The sequence below is a fragment of the Physeter macrocephalus genome, chromosome 18 (assembly GCF_002837175.3).
Source record: "Physeter macrocephalus isolate SW-GA chromosome 18, ASM283717v5, whole genome shotgun sequence".
Lineage (NCBI taxonomy): Eukaryota > Metazoa > Chordata > Mammalia > Artiodactyla > Physeteridae > Physeter > Physeter macrocephalus.
In genome coordinates, this window is record NC_041231.1 from 71,156,093 (window position 1) to 71,166,996 (window position 10,904).

The window sequence follows — 10,904 nt, forward strand, 5'->3', positions numbered from 1 at the left end:
AAATGGGGACTGACCCTCTACACCTCTAAGACAAAATTACAATGAACAAATTTATAGCTTCAGTTTTTTAAAGCTGTTGCCCTCAATGAGGCAATTTTACTATACAAGTATCTGGCAACCATTTGCAACCTACTAGAATGAGATATTTTCTTATATTCCTTCCATTTCAAACCTAATCATAATCATTAGCCCCAAATTAGTTTTTAGACTCTTAAGTAATGAAAAAGAAGTTGACTCAACATTTAAGAAATCGTGCTATTATTAACTTAAATGGTTTTCAACAATTTTAAAACAAAATAGTTTGCATAATCAGTATAACTTTTTATTTAACTAGTATAACTTTTTATTTAACTAGTATAACTTTTAAAAGTACAAAAACCAGTAGAAATCATGACAGAAAGAACTGATGCTATTTCTTTCCTTTTACGCTTTATAGGTCATGGACTATACATAGATAATTTTTTGAATGTTGAAATACTTTACTAGTAACACAACCAATTTTCCAATAATTTGCTTCAGGTTGATTAAAAATGTGTAATTCAGCTTTGTTTGCTATACTATGTAGTTTCCTTAAACTCAAGGTTTGAGAAAAACGTGGAGTTTTCCCCCCTCCTCTAGGTCAGAATGCATATCCAGGAGAGGGATTTCCAAGCAAAAGGTGTTTAAGGAACTCCATTATTCTCACTACCTCCTCCCCCCAAACGTATGTAAAGATCCGGGCTCCACAATTTTCTAAAAGCATTGGCTGTCCTGGGGCTGCGCGAGCTTGTTTCACAATTCAGATAACTACTAACTTTTCCGTTTCAGACTTTTAGTAATTGAAAGAGGGTATCCGCAGCTCAGAAATCGATCTACCGTTGCTGTGCAGCGGTGAGAGCGTCCTCCGTGGGACAGTGGGGCGTGTCTGGAAAGAAAAGGAACACCCTGTGGCGCGCTGCCCAGGAAGCTGGTCGGAGCCCGGCCTTCCCGGCGTGCCCCGCGCGCCGAGGGGGGACTCTTAACGTGAAGCGCCGGGTGACTCAGCCGCGTGGCCGCGCGGGCCGGGGCGGGGGTTGGGGGGCGCGCGCCGCTGCGGCCCGGGCAGTCCCAGGGGCGGCTGCTCGCGGCGCCGTGTGCGCGCGCCTCCCGGGCGGATTCGGCCCCCGAGTGCGAGAGCGCGGCGGGGAGCTTCAGGTAAGTGGCGGTACGAGACCGTTCACCTCGAAGACCCGGCGGGCCGAGTGCGGCAGCGGGCCAGGCCCCAGAAAGTGCCTTTGTGTCGGGGGTAGGGGGCCGACTCTTCGGGACGCCGCTCGGGCGGCAGCCCGCCGGGTCGGACCCCCAGTTTGAAAGCCCGCGGGGCTACAGTCATCTCGAGGCACAACGTTGGCAAATGGATTCCAGGCGCCAGTTTCCGTGCTGAGGGTAAAAAGCTTGGTAATCCGGGGAAGAAGGGGGGTCGCCTTGTGTGGAAATCGTCAACAAAGTCGTGAGGACAACTAAAGTATAACTTGACTTTACTGCAGGCCTTTGGTGTTTTTAATCCCAACAGAAGAGAAATGATGAGAGCCCCGGAGTGTTTATTGATAAAACATTTGCAGACGTGTTTTTTCTGGCAGTTAATTGAATTCATTAAAAATTAGGTAGTTGGTCGGACTTCTCGCTCTTTGCAACCCTGCTTCAGTTTTCCTTCTCTGCCACCCACAAATTACTAGCTTTCATCAGTGCCTCTGAGTGCAAAAGAGCTTGGGGAGCCTGAACTGGTAATTTTCTTTTAAATAAAACCTTACTTTTTATAGCGTTCAGTGTTTTCAGGTTTAAAAGCCTAGTTCTGCACTATCAAAAAACAAAAACAAAAAAAAACCTCTTCTATTTTGGAGTTTGTGATTCTTTCTGAAAATTCCTGGATTGATCTGATTTATTTTTAAACGAGAAACCAGTGAACAAATTAACAGGATAAACAGACTGTGAGGAACCGTTTAACCAGTTTATGAAAATGCATTTTCCAGGCCCTTTAATTGTGCCCCTGTTAGCTGTTAAACAACTAGCTGCAGCTGTTACCTGAGAAATTAAGGTTCTTTTTTTTTAATGGTCCCCCAAACAGTGTTGTAGTTATAGCAGTTGAATTTGAAGAATCCGGTTGAAGAACTCCACCCTTAACTCCTCTTCCCCACCCCCCGACCCAAATTCTGGGACAGTAGTCCTCAAACATAAGTTTGCTCCTTAAAAGTACCAACACCCCTCCCAGAAATTTTTTTAATAATTTTTAAAGTGGTTTATACAATTTTTAAAGGTTACTTTCCATTTACAGTTATTACCAAATATTGGCTCTACTCCCCGTGTTGTACAGTACATCCTTGAGCCTTACACCCAATAGTTTGTACCTCCCACTCCCCCAGCCCTATATTGTTCCACCCCCACCCGGTAACCATTTGTTTTTTCTCTGTATCTGTGAGTCTACTTCTTTTTTGTTATATTCACTGGTGTGTTGTATTTTTTTTAGATAACACATGTAAGTGATATCATACAGTATTCATCTTTCTCTGACTTTTCACTTAGCATAATGCACTCCAAGTCCATCCATGTTGCTGCAAATGGCAAAATTTCATTCTTACTTTATGGTTGAGTAGTAGTCCATTGTGTGTGTGTGTGTGTGTGTGTGTGTGTGTATTTTACATCTTCTTTATCCATTCATCTGTTGATGGACAGTTAGGTTGCTTCCATATCTTGGTAATTGTAAATAATGCTGCTGTGAACATTAGGGTACATGTGTCTTTTCCAGTTAGTGATTTTGTTTTTTTCAGATATATAGCCAGGAGTGGAATTGCTGGGTCATATGGTAGTTCTGTTTTAGTTTTTTGAGAAACCTCCATACTGTTTTCCACAGTGGCTGCACCAATTTACATTCCCACCAACAGTGTACGAGGGTTCCTTTTTCTCCACATCCTTGCCAACTTGTTTTATTTGTGTTCTTTTTGATGATAGCTGTTCTGACAGGTGTGAGGTGATATACGTGGTTTTGATTTGTACCTCTCCCAGAAATTTGATTCTAGAGATCAGTGATGGGTTTCCGAGTCTGCATTTTAAGCAAGCACTCCCTCCCTTGGTCTGTTATTGGTGATCCAGGGACCACACTTTGAGAAACACCAAAATAGGGCTGGCCTGAGAATTTTTAGAACTGCCCAACTTCCTTATCCCTTTATTGATTTACTCTCCCCTGCCCCCTAACCAATCATAAGCCAAGAAGATCTGACTCTTTGGAAGGAAACTTTAGAAAAGATAGTGCTTTCTTGGACTCTGACACCAGGGTAGGAAATACTTTCATACATATTATAATATTGCCTTAGAGATGGTCCATGCCTGTTAATCTGTCCTTTTACCTTCTGGGAGCTGCTTCCAGTAGCATCAGCTCATAAGTTATGCCATTAGGCCAAATCTTCCCCCCTCCCAACTAATTTAGTCTCCTTCCCCTTAGAACCAGGACAGCCAGTGCCTTGTATTTCCCATTGCCTTGAGCTCTCAGATTTCCTGGTATGTAGCAGTACCAGTAGCATTTATGAGGGCTTTCAGGTCATCTGAACATTAATTCAGTCATCAGATACCCCAGTAATGCCTGTTTTGTGCAAAGCACTGTAGTAGGCCATTTTAGCAACAACATTGCAAAGATGTCACAGAGTTGCCTTGCTCCCTTGAGGTAGATATGAGGGCTGGATAACCTCTGCTCCCAAAGCTTTTTGTTTCTTAGTTCTTCTTCAAATAGATGTGTAGGGATGAGATGAGAGTTAGACTGTGTGTTTCTGACTTTTTTTTCTGTCTTTGGCTTCTTCTTGGCATCTCATTTTTCCTACTAATCTTTTTCTGTTGATTCACAAAATACCATGTCTTTCCTTCTATAGCCCTGGGCTTTCCAATTATTGTGTCTTCCTCTGCCCCTGAATCTGAACATCCCTACTCCTCCTTGGCTAACTGGAGTAAAATGTTTAGGGAAATTGTTGGCATACTGAATGATTTCTAGTTGGAAGACCCAGAGTCATGGAAATATGAGGCTTAGAGCTATAAGGGAACCTATTACAAATTTATCTATTGCAATCTTCTTGCCTTTTAAGATGAGGAATCTGAGAGATGAGACGGCAGAGTGAGGACTCCTGGCTCCTAGCCCAGTGTTCTTTCCACTAAATCATCTCAAGAAAAATGTTTCAAAAATGGAAGAGGTTTAGAAGAGTTCAGTTATAAAGAAAACTGAGAGACTTTCACATGAGTATAGGAGCAGTATTTGGAAAAATGGAGATTGAAGGAGAGTATGTTCTAACCACATAAATCAGGAAGATTGGGAACACTAAAATATGGAACTCTGAAGCTTGGAATAAGTAGTAATAGAACAAATAAGAGCAAATAGTTATCTTGTAATCCCAAGAAATGTTATGAACTCGGTATTTTTCTTTTAATTCGGTAAAGGTTAAAGTAAGTACATTGGTGAATTTTTATTAAATGTTATTAAATGTTAGATGTTTGAGCAATGTCCAGAATCTTCTGAAGTTGTCGCATAACTGTACTGTTGTCCTTACCCAAGTTATTAGGTATCTCTGTGGGAGACAGAATATAAGACTGATCTAACTGCTAATCTGATTCAATATACTTCTTATGAGAAATGAGATTATTGGAATAGTATATGCATTTCTGGAATCATAGGAAGGAAAGGAGTATGGATGAAAGAAGAGAACCCTTTGCTATTTTTGCTTACAGTCCCCAAAGTGACATTGGTTTTTTGTTTTTTGTTTTTTTTTTAAATAAATTTATTTATTTATTTATTTTTGGTGGCATTGGGTCTTCGTTGCTGCGCCCAGGCTTTCTCTAGTTGCGGCGAGCAGGGGCTACTCTTCGTTGCAGTGCATGGGCTTCTCTTTGTTGCGGAGCACAGGCTCTAGGCGCGCGGGCTTCAGTAGTTGTGGCACATGGGCTCTAGACCACAGGCTCAGTAGTTGTGGCACATGGGCTTAGTTGCTCCGCAGCATGTGGGATCTTCCCAGACCAGGGCTCGAACCCGTGTCCCCTGCATTGGCAGGCAGATTCTTAACCACTGTGCCACCAGGGAAGTCCATCCCAAAGTAGACATTGTTGGATTGTTCTTGTATATTCATGAAAGTAGAATTAGAAAGAGTAAGGACTTAGTAATTAGTAGACATTGTTATGTTCCAGACACTGTGCTAAATGTTTTTACATCCATTGCCTCTAATTATCTCCATTTTATAGCCAAGGAATCTAAGACACAAAGAGCTTAAGTTTGCCCAAAGTCATACACCGTGTAAGTGGCAGAGCCAGCGTTCAAATTTAAACTGACTCCAAAGCCATTACAATTTATGCTCAATAGTGCCCTCATTATACTTCATGGGGAAGTGGTTAAGAATGTGGGCTTTGGAGCCAATTTTAACTGGGTTTAAGTCTTAGCGCCTTCATTAACTAGCTTGGATATTCATCAGTTTCTATGTCTCTGAAAAAGAGGTTGTAATAGTACCCACCTCAGAGAGTTATTAGGATTGGGTTAATTCATGTAAAATGCTTTAATTTGCACCTGACTATTGTGAATTCCCAGGAGATGCTGGCTGTTAACTGGTTTTTTTAAAATATTTTAATTTAAGAAGATATTTTCTTTAGATTCAGATTGTCCTTTCCAGCGTTGAAATAGTAAGGCTTTTATGGTAAGTATAGATATAAATTAAACTTTATCTCTGTTCTTACTATAACATGGGGGCAGGGCTTACTAACATTTTGGAAAGCACTGTAGGGGTGTAGCAGAAAAATCTGTGACATGATTTGGTTAAGAAGATTATTAAAGAAAGTTCACCTTCCTTAGAATAAAACAGCTAATGATCTACACTTCTATGTGAAGATCACAGTCCATACCTTAAAACCATGTAAGATGCCTTCAGTGTGTTTGCCCTAAATCTCTTTTTTTGTGGGAGAGGATAAAATTTAATTTTTGCAGTTGTATCTGTGTATTAGTTTGCTAGGACTGCCCTAACAAAGTACCACAAACTGTGTGGCTTAAACAACAGAAATTTATTTTCCCACAATTCTGGAGGCTGGAAGCCCAAGTTCAAGGCGTTGGCAGGGTTGGTTTCTCTGAGGCCTCTCTCCTTGGCTTGGAGGTGGCTGCCTTCTCCCTGTGTTTTCACATGGTCAGTCTTCCCTCTGTGCCTGTATGTGTCCTCATCTCCTCTACTTAAAAGGACACCAGTTGTATTGTATTAGGGCCCACCCTAATGACTTCATTTAATCTTAATCACCTCTTTAAGACCCTATTTCCAGTCACATTCTGAGGATCTAGGGTAATGGACTTCAACATACGAATTTTGAGGGAAACACAATTTAATTTAGCTCATAACAATCTGTTTAGGGAATTAAATGTCAGGTAATCCATTCCATTGTCCTTACTGTTGAGCACCCTCTGACTTGGGATTCGAGCATCATCCTTTATCCTATGCCTACACACCTGTCCTACCTTCTGCCTGTCCCTTAGAACCATGCTTGCTGTTGAGTACCCTAGGAAGCACACCATGCCTCCACATTAAGCCCTTGTGTTGGATTTAAAGCTACCAAGATTATTCTGTCATCCTATTGAATAATCTGCTTGAGAAACTATTTCATGTTTTTAACCTGAATTCCTAATTTGTCTTATATTCCTAATATTTCTTTTTAATCTAGATGGAAAAATGTCCAGATCTCTTTAGTAATATATCATTTTCTTCTGAAACTTTAAAAAATTTCTTTTAAACTGTTCTAAGCTTTAAAAATACTCCAACATTTTCTTGAAGAGTTCCCTGTTTTTACAGATACATTTTCCTTTCTCATTTTAAAAGTAATTACACATTCATTTTAGAGACTTTGGCATACTCAATAAAACAATTTTTAAAAATCACATATGATAAGCCTACAATTAAGGGAGAATAGTTGTTTATATTTTTAATCTTTTTTTCTGTGACTATATTTATTGTTTCAACCTGCCTTTTTTAAGTCGTTTATCAATACTGTTTCATGCTATTTTAGTTATTACTCTAAAACTTTTTTAGCCTTTCAACGTGGTGAATTATACTGATTTTAGAATGTTAAGTCAACCTTTGCCATATGTATTATCCTTTTTGATGTATCTGGGTTTGATTTTTTAATAATTTGTATAGGATTTTGTGCTTATGAGAAAAAGTCATCTGTAATGCTTTTTGGTAATGTTCTTGTCAAGTTTTGGGTCAGTATTATGCTGGCCTCAGAAAATGAATTGGGATATAGGCCCTCTTTTTCTGTTCTCTGGAAGCGTTTGTATAAGATTGATGTAATTTCTTCCTTAAAGGCGTGGAAGAATTTGCTAGTCAGGCCACTTGGTCCTGAAGTTTTCTTTAAAGGACGGTTTTAATTATGGAGTATGGTTCTGTGTAGTATTTATATATCATCAAAATAATCTATGTCATCTATCTATTTATATATAAATATACACACATATATATTAAGCTGTTTATTGAAGGGAGTTGGTGTATACATTGTGGAGACTGGACTAGGCCATCAGAAACAGCAGGCTGGGACTCTTGGGCAGGAGTTGAAGCTGCATTCCAGTGAAATTTCTTTTTCCTCAGAGAAACCTCAGTTCTGCCCTTAAAGCCTTTCAATTGGTTGGATCAGGCCCACCCACATTATCTGGGATAATCTTCCTTACTTAAACTAAAATGATTAAAGACTTTAATCACATCTACCAAATACCTTCACAGTAACACGTAGATTAGTGTTTGATTGAATGACTAGGACTGTAGCCTTGCAGGTTGCTGTATAAAACTGACCATCACAGCTTCTCTGCAGTCTTGGCAATCTTACTAGTTGTCTAATGCCTTCAAACAGATGGGGGTTTTTTTTGGTTTTTGTTTTCTGTTTTACCCATCCCATTCTGATGGATGCATTATTCCAGGGCATAGGACTTGCCAATGCGTGGAAGTCACGGTGGGTGTGGGGAGGAAGGCAGACTTCAGCTCAGCACAAGAAAAAGAAAATTTTTTTTCCCTTGAGGATCGCTGGCCACCGATAGGGTGAGCTAAGCAAGAGATTCTTTATTTTGGGATATTTTTAGGTAGACTGGACTGAACTAATAGAAGTGTTTTTGTAGTCCTAGATGGAAGGTGATTGGGACCCACATTTTTTTTGAGATTTATGATTGGTAAAATTGTGGGGGGAAATTGAGAGCCCATCATCAGGTTGCCAGCCTTTTAGGACATTAAAAAATATATATCTGACTATCATTTTCTGTCACCATTATGTTGTAAAAGAAAAGACATTTAATATCAGAAAAGAAGTAAAGATTTAATTTAGGTACCAAGAAAGCATTACACTAATATATACCATAATTTTCAATTCACATTTTAATATTTTTGAAATCAGGCTGTATCTTAAAATCATGTATGTATTTAATATAATAGTGCTTTCCTGAAACGCTGTTATTATATTGATGTCTTAGTCAATGTCACGTGTCTTAGAACTGGGATAATAATTGTGTGTGTGCCCGCCCCCGTGTTACATCATCTCCACTGTCCTCATTTTTGCTAAGAGTCGGTGAAAACTTTTGATGCTAATTGATACTGGTCCTTGAACCATCTTCTGACACAGTGATTTTGGATTGTCTCCAGAATTTTCAATGTTTGTTCTATTGCTACAGTACTGATCCATGGATCTGTCCCCTAAGACGTTCCGATCTTTTCTTACTCTACAAAAACTTAGCTCTTTCTTATAAAATGGCCTACTGAGTAATACGTTTAAAATTTTTTTAATTGCACTCCCTTGTACTGCTTAAAGACATTATTGCTAATAGTATATCTCTTGGATATTTCCTGGAAGTTTGCCATTAAGTAATCTTGAACAGCTTGTGTATCTCTTCCTATAGAGGGTTTTAGATAATAGCAAGCAGAAGAGTGCCCTGGACATTAGGGACCTCATATGTTGACTGTCTTCTTCTTAGGAGTCATGAGCTTTGCCTGGTCTGTTATGTACCTTGGATTGTTCCTAGCTTAAAGGTGTCGTTAGACTAACCATAACTAGTTGAATCCATCAAAAGATAGAAGCACCTGTGTGGAAATTACAGGCTTTGATCTACCCTGTTTTTAGGTAATAAAGTTGAAAGTCACAGCAGAATTAGGTAAGGTCTTAATTTGAACTCGGGGGAACTCAGATTGTAAAATCAACCCCTATCTGGAGTTAATTGATTTAGAGGTCATCTCAAAGCAACTATTTAAACAGAAAAGTGCTAGGTGTGCCTGTTACTGGCACAGAAAGGTCTTATGTCCTGGCTCCAGATCTTGGGCTTGAAATCATATCTCCAAACCTGTGAAACTTACGTAGAATTCATGAAGTAAATCAGACCTATAAGGAGAGGTAACACAGCTTAAGGGTAACATGCATTTGACTCTGGAGCCAGAAGCCTGGGTTTTGAAGCCTGGCTGTACTATTTATTAGCTATGTGACTGTGGGAACTTAACCTCTTTCTTCCTCAGTTTCCTCATCTGTAAATAGGGGTAATAATAGTACCTACTTCATAAAAGTTTTTTTTTTTGAGTATTAAGTTAAATAATATAAAGTACTTAGAATAATATGTAGCACATGATATATGTTAAATCAGTGAAGTTTAAGTCCATCTGGACTTAAGATGGAATGTTTGTGGTGATTCGGCATATTGAAGAATCTCAACTGATTAATTTGATTCCAATGTAAAATGTGTTCTTGAGTAACTGGGTTTAGATTTGATTATTAGTTTAAGGATATAAGAAAACTTTGCATTTTGAAAGGGTGTTGTAATATTTAAGAACTTCTTGAGATATACTAGATTCAAAAGTTTACTTTTTTAGGATTTACTAAAGGTTTTTTGAGTACTTAAAGATTTGCTTGGGAGGCAATTAAAGTGCTAAAACAAGAAAAGAGAACATATTAGGATGATAAGTATAGTTTAAAATGTTTGGCAATATCAAACTTAGGATCGTGGTTTTAGGGGATTAAACTATATTTGTCTTATTTTATATTTTAAACTGAGTAGTGAGTAAAAATGTTATTGTTATTTAAGTCTTTTTTTAATAGGTAATTTGATAAAGTTGTAAAGGAAACTGTTTAAAGGCCTTTAGACAGTTATAAATTGAATGTAAGGTCCTAAGTCTTAATTTAAATCCAACTAACTATAATATAGTCTCTTCTGGCACAAAAGCTGTTCTTAGGCATAAGTTATATTGACAAAAAGGTACTAAGGGCGGTAAGTTAGGGATGTCAAGTAGAGAAGACAGGAAAATATATCCAAGTGGTTATAATCTTGTCACTACTGTCCTTGTGCTTTTATCTGCCAGCTTGCTAGCCTGGCCTCAGCAATTCATAGAGGAAAATGAAGGAGAAGGGATGTGGAATCAGAGGCGTTCCTGCCTTTCTGTGGAATTGGAATGCCCTCTTCTCTCCTTTATCTCTTCTCTTGTTACGGCTTTCTTCCAAGGTAGAAATGAGGAAGAGAAGTGGTTCTGGCAACAGATATCTTCAAATGTTATGCCTTGCCCAACTTCTGTAGTTTTTTTGCCTTAAATTCTATTTCCTAGCCTATTAATGTAGTTTCACCAAGTTCTTGGGTATTTCCCTTTTCTCCCCATCCTTTGCGCATTTTTCTGTTGGGTTAGTTTCATGCATTTTCATAAGCCCTTGAATATTGTGATAATAACTCTTTGTAAAAGTCTGTTGCAAATACAATTTTTCAAGTTTTTTTTTTCCTTTATAGGATTCCTTGCCATACAAAGGTTTAAAAAAATTTTTGTAGTCAGATTTGTCTTTCTCTTCTTTTTTAGCTTTTGGGTTTTTTAGTCTTTTTTTTTTTTTTTTTTTTTTTTTTTTTTTTTTTTGCGGTTCGCGGGCCTCTCACTGTTGTGGCC

General features: G+C 38.6%; 1 protein-coding gene across 4 annotated transcripts in view; it reads left to right on the forward strand.

The window, feature by feature from the left end:
- Positions 1-1,039: 1,039 nt before the first annotated feature.
- Positions 1,040-10,904, forward strand: part of KCTD20 (potassium channel tetramerization domain containing 20) — a 66,639-nt gene continuing 56,774 nt past the window's right edge. Inside the window, exon 1 of one of the 4 annotated variants that reach the window (XM_028479618.2) lies at positions 1,040-1,173. The gene's annotated coding sequence lies outside the window, so the exon portion shown is untranslated. Of the gene's footprint in view, positions 1,174-1,332; positions 1,405-10,904 lie in introns of those variants that run through there. The other 3 variants (XM_028479614.2, XM_028479621.2, XM_055080083.1) reach the window with 3 other exon arrangements.